Source organism: Passer domesticus, chromosome 4 (assembly GCF_036417665.1).
Source record: "Passer domesticus isolate bPasDom1 chromosome 4, bPasDom1.hap1, whole genome shotgun sequence".
Lineage (NCBI taxonomy): Eukaryota > Metazoa > Chordata > Aves > Passeriformes > Passeridae > Passer > Passer domesticus.
This window is the reverse complement of record NC_087477.1, coordinates 23839362-23857095: the sequence shown is the minus strand read 5'-3', so window position 1 is coordinate 23857095 and position 17734 is coordinate 23839362. Positions and strand designations below refer to the sequence as shown.

At 40.4% G+C, this 17734-nt stretch overlaps 1 long non-coding RNA gene across 1 annotated transcript; it reads left to right on the top strand.

Moving 5' to 3' along the window:
- The first annotated feature begins 13039 nt into the window (after window positions 1–13039).
- On the top strand, window positions 13040–17180 carry LOC135299944 (uncharacterized). Its single transcript, XR_010361788.1, has 3 exons — window positions 13040–13103; window positions 13785–13952; window positions 16972–17180. It is a non-coding gene; the product is annotated as an uncharacterized LOC135299944 (long non-coding RNA).
- Window positions 17181–17734: the final 554 nt, after the last annotated feature.

Sequence of the window (17734 nt, the reverse complement as noted above, 5' to 3'; positions counted from 1 at the left end):
CTTATCAAGCCTAATCCTGCTGCTTTTCCAGTGAATTTCCCAGTCTCCTGAGACTGAGTGTCAGCTGCACTCAGCTGTCCATTGTTTATCCACCCCGACTGCAGGAGCAGCAGAAGACTTCTGCATCCTGGCTGCTTGTGAGCCAACTCTCTCTGCAAGCATTTCTCACACCAGGATCAACCTCCTCTTCCTATTGTTTCTTTGTAACATGGAGCACTCTTTTTTTTTCTTGAGGTAGTTGTGGTAACAGGCCCCAGAATTGCTGTTTCCCATAACTCTTACCAAATTACCTCCCAGCTGCATATTGATCTTCCTATGAGGCATAGAATATTTCCTGGCCCTTGACACATGCATCCTCAGTTTGTGTTCCTCTTTTCCACTGAATCTCTTTTAGCTTTAGTCTGTGCACATGTTCCATCTCAGTGGTCCTTGCTGGGAAAAAGAGAAGGTGCATCACAAATTGCATTTAAACAAGCCCAGGGACAGAAGTTAAATACTATAAGAACAACAGTAATGGATTTAGCCATATGCTCATCCTTTTTCACCCTACTGGAATTCTGTCCTCTGCTGAAGCAAGAGGGAGAGGGACTACAGAAATTCCAGCTGTCATTGCAATATACTTTTCTACTGGTGTACTTAAAAGAAGTGTACCAGGTGATGTGCAGTACATCGAGCAGATTCATTTTAATGAGTTCAGCTGAGGCCATCTATTGATTATATAGTAAATCCAACTTTCAAACTTCTAAATTGGGATTGGAAAGCTTCTAGTTGCATGAAACAGCAGTGATTCACTGTAAACTCATTCTGAAGATTCAGATTGGTTCAAAAGCAGTATGTTTAACTTGTAACTTGTAATACTGTCACATTAACTTGCAATACTGTCGTATGACATCATTGTATTAGCATGCTGTCAGATCAAGCATTGTTTCTTCACACAAAACCAGCATTAAAAGCACTCTGGGCTGTGTACTCTGGCTAATCTGCCAAAACCACTATGGCCTGGTCCAGATCAAAGCAGTACTTCTGGGTGGTCTTGTGCAGCCCTGGCATTCCTTGCTGGGACCTGCAGTGACCAGCACACAACAATAAGTGATCTCGAGCTCTCTGCAGAGTTCAGGCTCTAGGTGTTTTTATTCAGTCTGCCTGAGCTATGGCTAATGCCATGAAGGGAAACTGGACACCCACAAAATCTTTGAGGCTACATAAATTAACATATTTATTACTCAGGATTTGCCAGCAGACTGTTTGGTTCTAGTCTCTGTGGGAGGGTCTCACTTGTTCCTTCCATTTTCTGCAGCTTTAACTGTTTCTAGCACTTGAAGACAAATTCACTCCAAGAATGGCTCCTGATGCTGATCTTTTCCCAGGTATCGCTTGTGAACATGTGATGGAGCAAGTGAGGAGCAGACCAAAGGTGAGATGAGATTCTTGCATTATCCACAGGCACTGTGTATGGTGAAGAGAATCTCAAGACAAGACACAGCAGGTAATGTTGCCTAAGCATCTCCATTATTCATCCTCACATCACAGAGTTCCATTGTGATTCACTGTGTGATGCTGACTCTCTTCCCCAAAAAAAACCAAACCCTCCAAAGTATATTTTCCCATGGTAAAAAATTCCCTGACTATATCCTTTGAGGAAAAGATTTTTTTTAATAGAGACAAACCTCAGAATAGCTCAGTACCCTGAGCAAACTTAAAAAAAAAAACCAACAACAACAAAAAAAAAAAAAAAAAAAAAAAAAAAAACCACAACAACAACAAAACCCTACAACTTATTACAGGCTCATATTTTCAGTTTTCACAATTTAGCAGTCACTATGAAATGTTAGTGACAGTTCTGAGTGCCACTGCAGAATGAAAATACAAGCAGTGCCCTTACTTTGGCTACTCCTCTTTTTAATGTGTTGGGAAGAGATATTTGAATCCACAGGATGTAGCCATCCTGTTTTGTCAATCCTACAAACCCCATAGTTTTGGCTATGGATTATAAAGTACTATCTCTTTGCACACCTGCTGCTAGTTTTTGGGGTATTTAAACTGATTTGGGCTCTTTCTTAAGCTGAGAGAGATTTTGGTGATGTCTCATGCAGTTCAAATGCAATGTGGCATTGTCAGAGGGGTCTGCTGGGCAGGTCCCACTATTTGTAGGAGAAAGAGAGCAAGTGAAGGTCAGAAATGGAAAGCTGCCTTAGATCCCAGCTGCACATGCAGCTGAAGTCTCTCTAACAGAGCCATGTCCTTCTTTTTCTCTAGGCACTCCAAGGAAAGCCTGTCCAGTGGCTCTCAGCATACATGGCCCAGGGTTTAGAAAGGATGGTGTTTAAGTTTGAAAGCTGTGTGTTCAGTAAGAAAACAATTATATCAGCAGTGGATATGATTAATCATTTAGGGTGAACTTGTTTCATTTTCCTCCAGCTTTTTTTTTTTTTTTTTTTTGCTTTGAATCTCTGCCCACTGTGAAGCACAGAATGTTTCTGTGTTGTATCAATACAAACTGTTATGAAGAACCAGTCTGGGACACTAGTGCCTTGTCTGGCAGAAAGAATCCCTGTAAGATGGGCGAAACCTAAATCCCAAGCACAGTGAAGAGGCTGTTTAATTCTCCCCTGAACTACTTGCTGGTGCTTCATCCTTGCTGCGTTCCATGCTGCTGAGAGCAGGGCAGGCCTGGAGCACCCAGGTTTCTTCTGGCAGCCCCTAAGCCAAAGCAATTAATTTATTTTTTTTTTCAAATTTTGCTTCAGCCATCTAATCTCCACTTATATGTATAAAGGAGTCACCTCGTTTGTTTACCAGACCCAACCAGCGGCTAAGGTGGGGAGTAAAAAATGGGTGGAAGTGATTCAGCTAAAAAGACCAGAATAATTGTCACTCTTGGTGAAGTCCTCAGTCTTCATCATGCAGCAGAGGGAATTCTGGAGGTCTTTTCTGGGTGACTTGAAAAGATGACAAAAGGTGGTCTTTACGTCAGTCACTCCTGAATTCTGTCCCATGTACGGTGCCTTATTTTATGTGGAATCCTTAAGCAGCCCAGCTAAAGACTGTTCTAGTGGACACAGAGGAATAAATGTACCTGCTCAGTGGAGCCAAACACACAAAGTCTGCCTGGAAGCCCGGGTGTACATCCAAGCACTGCCCCTCTACCTGCTCTGGGAAACATAACTGGTTCTGAAAAGTGAAAACCTGTAGCCCAGGTTCAGCCATGTCTTGCCAAGTGCCCAGTGTTTATGGGCATAAAGAGAAGATTCCACTTTTCCCTAAGAAATTACATGATATATCCTTTGATAAAGTCTTTTGAAAAATTACATGCAGTATTTCCTTTTGACAGAAAGAGAAACAAGGGATCCAGAAATTCTAACTAAGCATCAAAGGTAAAACTGATTGGAAAAAGAGGGTGAAGAAAAGGAGATTTTCATACATTTTTCCAAATACAGTGTGTTTTTGGTATTTGCACCAATTCCAGGAAGTAACATAATACTGTTTTGATTAGTTTTTAGATCACTGAAAGCAACTGATTAGTATGAAATGGAAACTACTGGGTAGATGTTGGTAAGAAGGGAAACTCCACAGTGGCTTAATATAGATGTTACCAAATTCACTGCTATGGAGGTATGCTTGAATCCATATTTTGTAAGCATGTCACATCATAAGGTCCTTGTGCTTCCTCCGTGTCTACAGATAGAACCTTGCAAATTTTCCTTATCAGCTTTCTCATTGTTACTTTCTCTGTGACTATTTTCTATTAAACCTTTACTTGTAGTATTTACAGGCACCTCTGTGTTATTCCCATTGAGTTTTTCATGTTGACTTCTTTATTTCTAGTAGTTTATATTTTTCTTTCATGGCTAGCTATAGGTTTTCCTGAAATGACATTCCAATTTTAACATTGCCATATAATGTCAGTGTTAAAATGTTTCTAAGAAAGAAATACACAGTGATAATTTAAGCCTCAGAAAATGAAGAGGAGGCTGTTGTAAAGGAAGAGCCTCCTCTGAGGTCAGGCAGGATTCAACACACCAAGAGCTTGCTTCTGCCACCTTCAGTCATCTTGAGCAGCCTGTGATTTCTGAGGGGCCACTCTTTCAGATCACTTGGGCTCCTTGCCCAGTGAAAATCTCTCCAGTGAGGACAAGGGGAAATGAATCTAAGAGTTTCTTGCCTAGAAGCTTTCTGAAAAGATTAATTACTCCGTGAAAGAGTCAAGTAATGAGAAATGACATTGCTTTTGTCAGAGGCCATTGGGTCCCTGGATGGTTGTCCCATTTTCCAGGGCTAATCTCTAAAGTAAATAGTTTTCTTTTGTTGACTGGCAATGGTGTGTCACTGTGCAGTGACCTGCATGTGCAAGTGCTCTGGACTAAGATCTTGTGGCCTCTGTCACCTCTGTATAGGGTGTATCTCCTGCTCCCCAATGCCCCTGCCATCAGTTCCTTTCAGTTGAAAGGAAGGAGATTGAGCAATTTGTCACTGCTTGTTGAGAAGTGGCCTTTGCCGCTTGATGTCCAAATCCTTTCTTGCTGGCCTTTCTTCTCTTGCTTTTGAACCTCTTTTTCATTTCTTAATTGATGCTTTGCTGCATCCCTCCTCCTGCCTTTTTCTGCTATTTTCTGTTCTCTGCTTAACTCCTTTCTTCTTTTCAGGTTATGGCTTGACACGTTTGTCATTCACATACATACACAGAAAATTTAATAAATAGACAAATCTACTTCCAAGAGACACCTACAGACCTACTTTTTTCTCTGTGATTTCACAGTGTTGTATGGTCTACTGTTGGTCTCTGACTAATTAAAATTATCAGGACACCAAAGCACATGCTCATCCAATTATTTTTAATTTAGTTGCACGTATTTGTTGTTTCCTTTCTAAACCATATAAGAGCACCTTCTGAGTGACAGTTCCTTTGAAAACTGTTGATGTCAGGGGACAATGGATTAGTAGTGGTTTGCTATGCAGCTGCACTGAGTCTTCCACAAATAATAGTGAGAATGCTTAAATTAAAAATCTTCACTTTTATTAGAAAATCTGCCTTGGTCACATGAGAACTATCACCTGGTGACAAATTCCATATTTATATCTATATATCTACTGGCAGCCTTTAATATGCACCCCAAAAAATTTAAAACACCAGAAAGGGGGAAGGTGAAACTACCCAGAAATCTAGTCCTCTGTATCCCACAAAAGTAATTTCTTTGTTCCTGCTGTCACATTCTGCAGCACAGCTGACTTCTTGGGTGACAAGACTGAGGACTGCAATTTGGCTTTGGGAAGAAAACTGGGTGCACACACCTGTATTCTGTGTACAAGCATACAACTATTGATTTTCCACAAGGTTGCCTTGTGACGATTCTTCATTAACACAAAGGTGCACTGAAGAGATTCTTACTGTGCTGAACCCTGCAGTGCTGCAGCTGATGACTGAAGACAGAAGGGAACAAAACCTTAGACATATCATCCTAATCCAGTGGATTGTAATGCAGCACTGTCACTTTTTGTCCCTGATCCTTTTAAGTACTCTACTTTTTTTCTCATGGAATGAGCCAAAGGATACAAAAAGTGATTGTATGTAGAAGGTATCACAGGGACCTGTTCCCACCTCCCCCAGGCAGCAAACCTGGCCAGAAAGCATACCACTTTATTGCAAGTGAAGGGGAAAACCAGGGACTTTTCAAAACTAAATACAGGCTCAGCAGTCTCTGGGACACATGAGGAAGCTGGATTTCAGCCATGTATGTCCCAGGTTTTCACACCTCCAAAAAGCTTGAACTGCTTCTCTGGTAACAGAGTGTCTGAAACTGTAGGAAACAAAGCCCTGGCCTTGCCTCACAGATCTTGTAACTTCAGTAGGTGATAAGAAAATGAGCAGATGTAAAACCAAAGGTAGCATCCAGCTGAGCTTGAGAGTTTGGAATAAGTATAAAGGATCACTGTCAGCTGTTAGGTTTATCTGAAGGCATCAGTAAGTCTTGAGCAAAAATTTGAAATTACTGTAGATTCTCTTTACAGGAAGCTTCTCATTTCCAAAAGGAATGTGGCAAAAGAGGAGGAAGTAGTAGCGCAGTGTTGGAGAGCACCAGCAGCTGGAGAGTCACCCCTTATCTTCTTGGTCAGCTGCAAGCAAGCACTGAGCAGTGTGTGCTTTGATGGAGGGGGATAATAACATGGAAAATATTTGATCCAGTAGAGGTAGATGAGGGATGCAGAGTATGAAAATACTATAGAGGTGATAAGTCAGCAACATACATTTTTCTGCATTGTGTTAAACTGTTTTCTTGGGAGAGAAAGTAGTTGCATGGAAATCAGGAAGAGGAAGTTTCAGATGTAGAGGTGAGACAATGAAAATCTGAACCAGAGCTTTACCAAAGGAAAAGGGGCTGTATTTTTAAGGGAGTTTGCAGGTAGAATGAACATGATTTTTGTTGAACAGGTTGTCTCTTCTCTTGCCAGCTGTGTTCGTTAAAGAGAAGAATGCTTTTGCCATTCACAGGTTACTCCTCTTACAAAATTACTGAAAATTTCCATGCCTGTTGTTATTTAGAAACAGTTGCAATTAAGGAAATCCAATTATTTCAGTTTCCTCTGTTTTAGTTCCTCTTATTGCTGAAATTAGTTTCTTTGCTAGGATCTGCAAGCTTTCGCAACTTCTGTTTCACTCTTTATTCCCAATGTAAGCATTATGTCAGCATAAAAATCCTCCCAGCTTGCAGAGTGCTTTTCTATAGTTCTGAAATCCTGTGAGAAGATTTTTGTTCAGTACCTAAAACTTTAAGACTATCCAAACCGTGTTTCTGAATTTTTATCTTCTTTTTTTATGTCACTACTAAAAGCAAAAGCTCACACAACTCTAGGGCATTCTTTAATTAACCCTTATCTAACTCCTACTCATGTTCACAGAAATACTTCCTTTCATGTCAGTGAACCTGATCTGAGTAAAGTTAAAACCTTGATAATACCAATCTTCAGGACTATTAAGGATTGTTGTAATACAAGCAAAGAACAATACTCAGGAAGTTTCCTGGTGACGTAAAACTGGCGGGAGTAGCTGATACACCTGAAAGCTCTACTGCCATTCCATGGGACCTTGATAAGCTGCAGAGCTGGAGAGAAATTTAATGAGGTTTAACAAAGGCAAATACAGGGTTCTGCATGTGGGAAGGAATAGCCCCAAGTCCCGGCACAGTTTGAGGGGTGACCTTCTGGAGAGCAGCTCTGCAGAGAAGCACCTGGGGGTCTTGGTGGGTGGCAGGTTGGCCATGAGCTGGCAGTGTGTCCTTGTGGCCAGGAGGGCCAATGGTACCCTGTAGTGCATTGGCAAAAGTGTGGCCAGGAGGTTGAAGGGGGGGATCCTGCCCCTCTACTCAGCCTTGGTGAGACTCCACCTGCAGTACTGTGCTCAGTTAGGACAAAAATGACAAGGAGCTACTGAAGAAGGTCCAGTGAAGGAACACAAAGATGGTGAGGGGTCTGGAGCATCTCTCTTATTAGGAGGGACTGTGGGAGCTGGGCCTGGTTAGTCTGGAGAAGACTGAGAGGGGATCTCATTAATTCACACAAATATCTCAAAACTGGTGCCAAGAGGAGTGCCAGACTTTTCATTGGTCCCCAGTGACAGGGCAGGGAGCAAAGGCCATAAACTAAAACACAGTAAGATCCACCACAACATGAAGTAAAATTTCTTTACACTGCAGGTGACAGAGTACTGGAACAGGCTGCCCAGGGAGGTTGAGGAATTTCCTTCTCTGGAGACATTTCAACCCTACCTGGGGGTGTTTCTGTGTCACCTCCTGTATGTGTCTTTGCCTTGGCAGGGTGGTTGGACTGGATGATCTCCAGGGGACCCTTCCAACCCTACCTATTCTGTGACTCTGTGAATGCCTGTTTCAATATACTGCACAGAAGTAATGTTCCATGTACAGCAGACATCACTGAGGATTTTCCATGTATAGTTTTCCAATCTCTATTTAGCATAAACCGTAGATATGTTAGATTCATGTTTGTGGTATGTAACCTATGATGAAAGAAACAACCCCTCTGGTTTGAAAGGACAGTTGAGGTGATAGCACAAGCCATGCCAAAGGGAGATGATTAGCCATCTCCCTTCATCTCTTCTGGAGGAGCCAGTGGCCAAGAGGAGTCAACACTCAAGTTGTCCTAGGGAAGAAAGGTAAGATTCCATTGACTTTTGTTTGGTTTAGTGGTTGTTTCCTTGACAATATGAGAACAGAAGTCAACTTTGAGCCACGAATAAAAAGTTTTAAAAAGAGGAATATTTTGTATTGTTTTTCATTCTCAACCAGAAAGGAAATTGTTCAAGTTCTGCTGATATTTTTGTTGGCGGAAAGCATAGGTGTGGAAACCCAGTCACTACAAGGCTAACCTAGGGAAGGGGCAAGATAGTACAAGACAACCTTCATGCTCTTATTTTCATAGGCTTTTGAGACTGAGGATCCAAATGATGATGTTATGACAGTATTTACAAAAATATTCAATATTTTCCATCAATCCGACACATGGGGCTGTGTAGATAAAGGCGACATAGGAGGGTGTGCCTTCAAGCCAAGGGCTGAAGTTTCCCTTTTTCTTCACCAGCAATACAGTGGGGAAGGTGAGTAAAGCTGAGGCTGTGATTCTGCAGTCTCTCTGCACTGACACAAGCACAGGCTGCTGCCAAACACACAGAGCAGTACATTTTGACGACAGGCTGCCCTTGTACTGTGAGTCATGGAATTACAGAATACCCTGAGTTGGAAGGGAGCCACAATGATCATCAAAGTCTATCTCCTGGCCCTGCACAGGACACCCCAAAAATTCCACCCTGTGCCTGTGAGTGTTGTCCAAATGCTCCTTGAATTCTGTCAGGTTGGTGCTGTGACCACTTCCCCAGTGCCCCATGGTGAAGAACCTTTTCCTCATATCCAACCTAAACCTTCCCAGACACAATTTCAGGCCATTCCCTCAGGTCCTGTCACTGTTACCACAGAGAAGAGATCAGTCCCTGCTCCTCCTCTTCCCCTCATGAGGAAGTTGCAGACTGCAATTAGGTCTCCCCCGCCATAGTTAATTCTGTTAGTTCAGGCTTACTTGTTGAAAGGAAATGGGGCATTACTCTGGCTTGCATGTAAAAAGCAGCAAAAATCACAAATGTAACATAACTTCCTAAGTACATAGGTTAAATTTCTCTTCTAGGTTTAATTTTTTTCAAAAGCACTAAGGTGTTTGAGGCAATTTTATCTTACATGCTGCACCCAATTTTTGAATAAATTTGGTGATGGCCATCAGCCAACAGAGCGGGTGTTTTGGAGAGCACCAAGTGCCTGGACATGGTGGTGGTACCACATGCCTCTATCCCTGCTGTGCTCTGGCAGTGGGACCCAGTCAAGTAACAAGTCCCAGCCTTTCTCCCTTAATACATATGCTCTGTCTGCAGGAAATCGGAATGAGGAACTTTTGCGATCACTGCTGGTGGTTCCAAACCTTCCTGCTAACTCCAGAGATCACATCTTCATGAGCATGACAGTAGTCACTTGACCAGCTTCTTCAGGTAATACCTGAAGTGATGTCTCCAGCTGATGTGCATTCTTGGAAACAGCTTCTCAACATACAAAAGATCCAGAGACTCCAAAGGACAGTTCTAGGTGTGCACCCTATTGCTAACTATCGACAACTTTTTCCACCTGTAAAACAGAATAAAATGGTTTTGACCCCCTTTAAACATTTTCTTTAGTGATGGTGCCTGAAGGGGTACTGATAGCAGGCCACGTTCCATGGTACTGCCCACCTCACTGATCTCTGCTGCCTCTTCTCTCGCCCTCTATTGATTTGTGTTTTATAAAAGATGTGAAGCAGAGATTAAATGTATGCAGAACCCAGCAAAGTACGGCTTTGGTCTCTGACCAGCTCTTATTATCAAACTCATCAATAATAACGTGGAGTTCCTGGAGCAGTTTTTTGTTCAATACTGTTAACAGGGCGAATTAGCACAAAATTTCTCCAGTGTCTGAAGAAAGATGATGCTCAGCTGGTGCACAGATAGTATTCCTCTCTTCTTCCTGCCTACCTACTTCCATGAAACCTGCAGAAAGATAACATACAAGAGACCTTGTGTGTGAATTGCAGCTGGCCAGAGGTTGGGAATAATGAAGGCAGGAACTGAGAAATACCAGATCCATGACTTATGTTTTCTTTCCAGATCTTCTAGGCTAAAAATGGGCTGCTTTATTTCCAGTTAAGGAAAAACAAAACTGGGATGGTACCATTGCAAGTGGTGCACGGAGTGTAAAACAGGCCACAGAGCCAAAGTAAGACTGCCTTACTAGGCTGCAGAGAGTAATACATCATTCTGCTAACGCAGGGCAATATAGAAAAGCAAAGATGTGTACAAAGCTTGCTCTTTCTTAAGTGTGAATTCAAGACATTTTTACTTTGCTTCTTCATTTTAAGTCAGATCTGTGTTTCTGGAATACAGTGCTTCATATAAAATCTGAAAGTATCTATAGCAAAGGCTGTGATGAGGATACCCCAAATAACAACCCTCAGGAAAACCTACTTCAGTCTATAATAAGTCACTCTCCTCCTCCTGAGCTTTCTTGGAAGCAAAATCTAGAGGAAGTAAAATGGGGTCTTGCTGACTCCACTTTTTCCTCAGCTTCTCAGAAATAGTTCCACTAGAAGGCAATCATTCCAACAATTTAAAACCTATATTTAGAGGATGCTGAAGGATTTGTTTGTTCTCCATGAGAATGTGCTTCAGGTTTCACATGCAGAAATGGAAGGAAAAGGTCACTCTGACTCATAGTCTGCAATGGTAATTGAGCTGGGGAGACAGGCCAGTGTTTTGTGGTTTCTGTCTGTTTAACTCCCAAAAGAATAATCAATCAAGTAAATAATACTAGAATCTTTTTATCTTTCTTAGACAGATTTGGCTTAGACAGTGGCTCTGCCACTGAATTTCCTTTGGTAGAGACTGCATAGGAAACATCTGAGCACAACCCTTCCTTGAGTGTGTGACAGCCATTGATGTACGTGTTCTGTGCCGTGGGTGGGAGAAAATTCCCTGTTTGTCATCACCACTGCAGCGCTTCCATGGACAGAGCAGCTGCATCTCTTGCCCCTCTACAGCACTTGCACTTTGTGCAACAACAGCAGCCAGCAGCACTGTGACATAAATGTGTCCAAAATCATACTTCAATTTAATTACCTATAAAACTGTATACGATAAAAGAGGAGGAAGAAAATGCCATAACTTTCCTTAAATAGATTGAATTTCAGTAATAATCCCGAAAATTCCTTTATCTTTGATTTAACAAATGCAGGAAGGTCCTGGGTAGTCACTAAATCAGCTGTGCACTGGTAAAAGGAACTTGGTACAGCAGTAGAGATTCAGTGCTTTAATTAAAAAGTCTCAGACTGCTGGAATTTTCCATTATGAGGACAGAATGTTTCTCTGTCTCACAATTATGATGCTATCTTGACTTGTCTCATATATCACAGACATGTAGAAAATAATTTTGGGAAAATTTAGAATGTGTTCTTTACAGCACTCTCTTTTAGGAAGGCTGGAAAAATATGTGCTGTCCATTTAAAGTCCCTAAAATTTGTTTCCAGTGTTCCTATATTGCATTCTGATACCAGACCTTTTCTTTGTATTATTTTCCTCTAAGGAAAAAAAAAGAAAAGAAAAAAAAATCTGGGTTTCTCATTTTCTTACTGGTGCAGTTGTGTAGGAGCTTTTAAAATTTTTCTTATTATACAAATTCTTCCAATTTTCTGGGTGTAGGGCATTGTACTACTGCCTGTAATTCTTCCAATCAACCTATTCCAGGTTAGTTTCCATTTCAAAAGAAATGGAAAGCACAGTTTCCATTTGAAAGCACAGTTTATTTTGCTCCTTTCTAAATATTTCATGGAGATCACATTTCTAAATTATGCAGGAAAGACACCACAAAAAAAAAATAAAAAAATAAAAGAGAGAAAAGAAAAAAAAGAAAACAAAAATTTTATCAGCAGTCAAAGCTGTAGAAATGGTGTTGTCTGCTAAGTGGTATCTGGGCATGTTCCCATTTAATATAAAGACAAGAAAGTAATGCAGTCCAACGTATTTAGGAAGTCCAGTGGAGAACAGGAGAACTGAAGAATAGAGAACATATTTGATGATTGTGTTTTCAGCTGCAATCACAGCACAGAACTGTCTCGCTGCAGTAATTGGTACGGGGTGATTGGCAATAACGAACAGTGTGCATGTTGAGACAAACTCTGAAAGCAAACATTCCTGAGGCAGACACTGCTTTTTGTAAAGCTTATTTCACAGTTCACTTCAGCTGGCATCACCTTTTTCATACCCCCTCTGTGGCTGTCACAGAACGAGGGTGTATCGGAAGGGCAGCCTTGGCCGTGGTCCTGTGCTCACAGGATGTGTGCACACCCAGTCCCACCCCACCTTGTATCAACACAGGGGACGTGGAGTTACTGTTTAGATCCTAGTGTAGGATTTGTGGCAAGGTTATGATTTGAGAATAAATCTGGTAATACTTTCAGACTGAAATAACTTTATCTGCATTTGTAAATTCACAAGGAAATTGTAACTCTCTTATAATTAAATGTGAAGCTTTAATATTAATGTTAGTATTCCCCTGCATTTTTTTTTCTTGTTAAATATATACAACTTCTATTTCATCTGTTCTGAATTTTCTGTTTGGAAGAAACAATTTCCACTCGCTGCCACTGAATTTTCATTGGGCTCATTACCTCCAGTGAGATGGGCAACTGTGGTCGCCTACAACTGGCCTGTAGGCCTGTTATAAATAAATTATAAATAATCCCAACTCTATAACTAAATTATGTGATTGATTATACAATTACCTCATGTAACTTGACCAGTAAGGTCCACAGGAGAGCCGGCCCAGGCCATGAGGAATTGGCTGGCTGACCAGATGGCAACTGGCTTGACCAATGAGGATCCACCTCATTAGCATTCTGATTTGCATAAGGAAGAGAGGTCCCCACAGAAATGGCTGTTGCTGCATGACCTTCCTGGTGTAGGTGGCTTTCCTGCCTCCGATGCATTTTTGCATCATGGCATGGAATTATTAAACTTAATTCTGCTGGTCAGCGGGGGATATTTCCACCCTATTCCTTTGGATTTGACCTTTGGCTAAACATATTTCTCTTTGCTACATGGATGGTGGTTCTACCCCTGGGTGTAGTGTGGTGCTTTATCCTGGATGAGACAGCAATTTCTACAGCATTGTTTTTGAAACTGTGTTTGCAAGAAAGAAAATGTCATCTTTTGTACTGCTGAATGATGACAAATTTTTGTCTGCACAAATCCTTATTAGGTGGCAATAAAATATTATTTTTATGCCTATGAGAATTAATTTCCATAATGAAATTTCATAATTAATATTTTAAAGGAAGTTGTATTGCTGTGTTTATATAATGTAGTGTTTAATCACATAAGAATCTAAATCAGACTTTCTGATGTAACCCATTACATAAGAATAACTATTGGGAGATTTCACAAAGAATCAGGAGTTAATTCATAATGAAATTAAGAGGAATAATGCTTCTATTATAAGTTTTTCCTTAGTTAATAGTAAAAAACATCCAAGATAATAAAAAAGAAAAAAAATCCAACAAACTCCCAAAATGAAAAATAAAAAATCTGCCTGTCAAAGCGAAATGTGGTGTAGCTACAGTGTGGCATGGGCTTGATTTACTTGAATCCAGACAATGTCTGTGGATAACTGGAATTTTCCCAAAGAAATTTTTGCATATTTTATTTTTAGGTAATTTGAATGCTTATGAATATGGGCACCCTATAGACCAAAATGTGTGACAAATGCTTCATGGGAAACAGCAGTACAGGCTTTCTCACACCATCTTCACAACACTGTCCATCTGGATTTTGTCAGAATGAAAAAACAAGGGAAATGTTGTTCCTTGTCCTGCCAGAGGTAAGTTTCTGGGAACCTCTTGTTCCTTCTCTCTGCTTAATTTTTGCAATAAGTTTTATATTAGCAAACACAATCTTAGTGTAGTAACTCCCTAACTCTAGGGAATTTCCCCTTTCTTGATTTCTCACTGTCACTTCCCTCACTCTATTTAACAGTTTTTCTTGTTTTTCAGTGGAAAAGCTTGCCTGTCAGGGATAACAGAACATGTGGGCTCCCTTTGTAGTAGAGCAGGGAGCATTAAACAAGGGTCTCCCACACTTTTTCTTTGCCTCTGTCCTGTTGGTCTCACGAAGCACCATGCAGCTGACAATTTACAGGTTCTGGTTTTCTCATCTACTGGAAATCACTGTCAGATCACGATGATAAATGGGGTGTTTAATGTTGAAAAAGTTAATTTTTGCAGCTAGGCTTTTTTCCAAGTTCTTTCCGTATTACTGCAGGTCAGAACAAATGTCCTCAAACTTCTTAGAAGTATCTTGTACCTCTACAATAATTGAGGACTGGCCAAGAACAACTGTCTGCCACTGAGGGGTTTAAGTGCATGGCCAACATGATCATTTGTGCCTTTGTTCAGTCAAAGCAAATAACTGCATTTAATTTTCTGAGAAATAATGTGTAAATTTATGCGTGTTTTAAAATGAATTGTTTTGTGTTGAAATGAAACTAGCAAATCTATTGCTCCTCTGGATACAACATCATTTTCACTCTTAGTACAACATGAATGCAAAGAAGTGAATGGGATGTGAGTTGCTAATGCATCACTTTGTTTCCAGCAATGCCTTAAATGATAAGGATTTAGTCTTGCAAGACACTGTAAAGCTGGGTGAAAAATTTCAGTGAAAAAGGGGGAAAGAGAGAAAACTGTGACATAAATATTTCCTGTGTTTGGACATATTCATAAGGTGAGAATTTCTTTCAGGCACAATATGACCAAAAGTTACCACACAGGAAATTTAGATGTGTCAGGGCCTCATGAGAATCAGGTTAGAAACTCTTTTCCAACCCCAAGTAAGGAAAGACAGACCTCCTGGAGTAAGAGAATTCTGCTTTGAATAATAACTCTGCTTGCTGATGAGGTGTGCATTTATTGGCAATTATTGTTGTTGTGCTACTTCTCCCCTTTCCCAACCTCCCCACACCAGATCTTCTTTGTACTTCCCATTTTTGATTTAATCAGTTCTCTTCTTTGGTCCTAGCACATAGGAGAATTCAACAAGGCTTTCTAACCTGCTAGTAAGATCAAAATCCATAAAATAGATGGAAGATGGAAAAAACCCCTCTGTTTGAACAATAAAAAAAGGCAAAAAAAAAAATCTGGTGAAGATCATGATAATGAGTCCCTAATTACCACAGCACTCTGGCCACACAACTGTAAAGTGTGGGGGGTGGGGGGAATCCACCCTAGCATCTCTCATTTTATTAAAACACTGTCATTTTTAAGTGCTGCCATAAATTTACCCACTGTCACAGACATATTTTATGAAAAACCTTTTTGCCAGGATCTTTTCTCCTGAGAAGCTGGGAAGCTTCAGCTTCTCCATGGTTTGCTGCTTTGGAATGTGATTTGGACAATTGTTTACCCAGCATGTGAAACTGGTTTTACTTGATGACCCATGACAGCCACCTGTGTCAAGGCTGTGAGCAGTCACGAGATTTTATCGTTCATTTTCTTTCCTTTCTAGCCTTCTGATGGATCCTTTCTCTCTATTCTTTTTAGTATAGTTTTAGCATAGCGTTTTAATATAATAAATCACCCTCCTGAAACATGGAGTCAAGATTCTCATCTCTTCCCTCATCCGCAACCCACAAGCACAACCATAACCCAGCAGGTTTATGAATCTAGACTTCGTGCCCAAGTCTAATTGCAGTTCAGGAGGTGCTATGTCCACATAGGTTTCCATGGATTTACTTCAGAATAACTGACCCTTCATACAGGGAAGAGTCTTTTGTCTCCTGGGCTGACCAAGCCAAAGATACTACAAAGAAACCAGCAGTAAAAGACGGCAGCTGCAGAACAACAGAGTATCAGTGAGCCTGGATTTCATGTGCTACAGTTAAACTTTTTCACTTTAATTCGCTTTCTTTAGTGTGTCTGTGGATGTTTAGTTGGTAGATAGGAGGAGGTGTGTAGATATGAATAATTAGTGAAGCCCACTGGATCTGGGATGTGTTAAAAGCTCATGAGCTCTTCTGCCTGGAGCCCAAGCTATTTGTAGTATAAATCAGGCGATATGAAAAATATACCTTAAAAATTGATTTTGTGTTTTGTTTGGGTTTTTTTTTCTTTTATTGAAAAGTTTTGAACTTAGAAAGACAGAAATTGTCCGATAAAATTGTTAAAGTCATTCCTTCAAGTGTTTATGGTGCCTTCAGAGAGAAACATGTCCTATTGGTGTCCTTTTTGTAACTTCCTGAGTCTCCACAGCTGAACTGTAGGAAGTCACCTTTGGCCACCTCTGAAATGAAACTTCACTGGGCTGCCCAGATAATCTCTCTGTATTCCTCCCAGGCTATTTATCCTTGTTTCAACCACCAAACCTTTCTTTGCAATTCTGCTATGGCTAGCTATTATTTACAAGAGGATTTTAGAGGTGCTTTTTATTGTATTTTGGGAAGGATTTTTAAATTCAAATCACTGTAGATCAGTGAGCCTTCCTTCAATATAAAGGAAGTTAGATAAAATGATAATGCAATTTACTTTTAAATAATGTAGGCCTGAGCTAGAATGGGTTTATTAATGGAAAATAAAATAAAATGAAGGTAAAAAGGTCAAGAATAAAAAAATATTAGAGAAAATAATCATACCAGGATCACAAAACACATAATTGACCTCTGACAGACATTCAGTATTCCAAAAGATATGGATTACCCTAATTTACTAAACATTTAAATTGTATATAAATCCTCAGGTTTCAGAGTTAAGTCAAATTTCAAATGAATGGAATGAAGAATAGCAACTTTATATAAAGCTATCATTTCTATACTGTCTATAAATTAATATCTTGGAATTTTTCTCCAGTGCTAACTTTTGTCAGGAGCAGGTTGCTGAGGCTTATTCTGGCTGGTGGGTCAAGTTATGTTTCTGCAGTGCAAGTGACCACAAGGTGAAATAGATATGGAGTGATTTCTGCCTTCAAGAAACTGCACACCAGCACATCTTTTAAGAAATCTTTGGATCCCTGATGTCCTCCTAAGATACCCTAGTTCAGCTGCTGGGAAGAAGACACATCCCAGGTGATCCATTAGCAAAGAGAGCAATTGAGAAGCACATGCAGAAGAAAATGAGATTCCACAGGCCCTTTTATGCTTTATTGTGCTTTGTGCAAGATTCTCATCAAAGGTAGTTTTGCTTTTAAGATGAGTTTCTAGTTTCAATTCATTCAGCTTTGTGAGAATGTTAATAATCTTTCCATAGCAAGAAAATGGTGCTTTTTAAAGCTTTGGCCAATGATCCAATTACTTTCCCTCTGCATTCCAACAAAGTCTTCTGAAGTCCCCAAGTGCACAAACAAGATAGATGGTAGTAAACTCTCTTAGAGCAGATTCTCATTTGAGTGGAGTCACAAGCAATACATTTTTATCCCTATACAGCAGCAAAAGGCTCTGATGTGGTAATTTTCCCCTCCTCTACTTCCTTTTCTCCTCCTTCCTTTGCATTCACCTCGATGTATTTAACTCTAGAGACACATGGCTGTCTATCTGCATTCATAACCCAGAGCTGGAATGCCCTGTGCCTCACCCACCAGAGAAAACCAGAGTCTAGGGCTGGCTTGGGGTGTTCT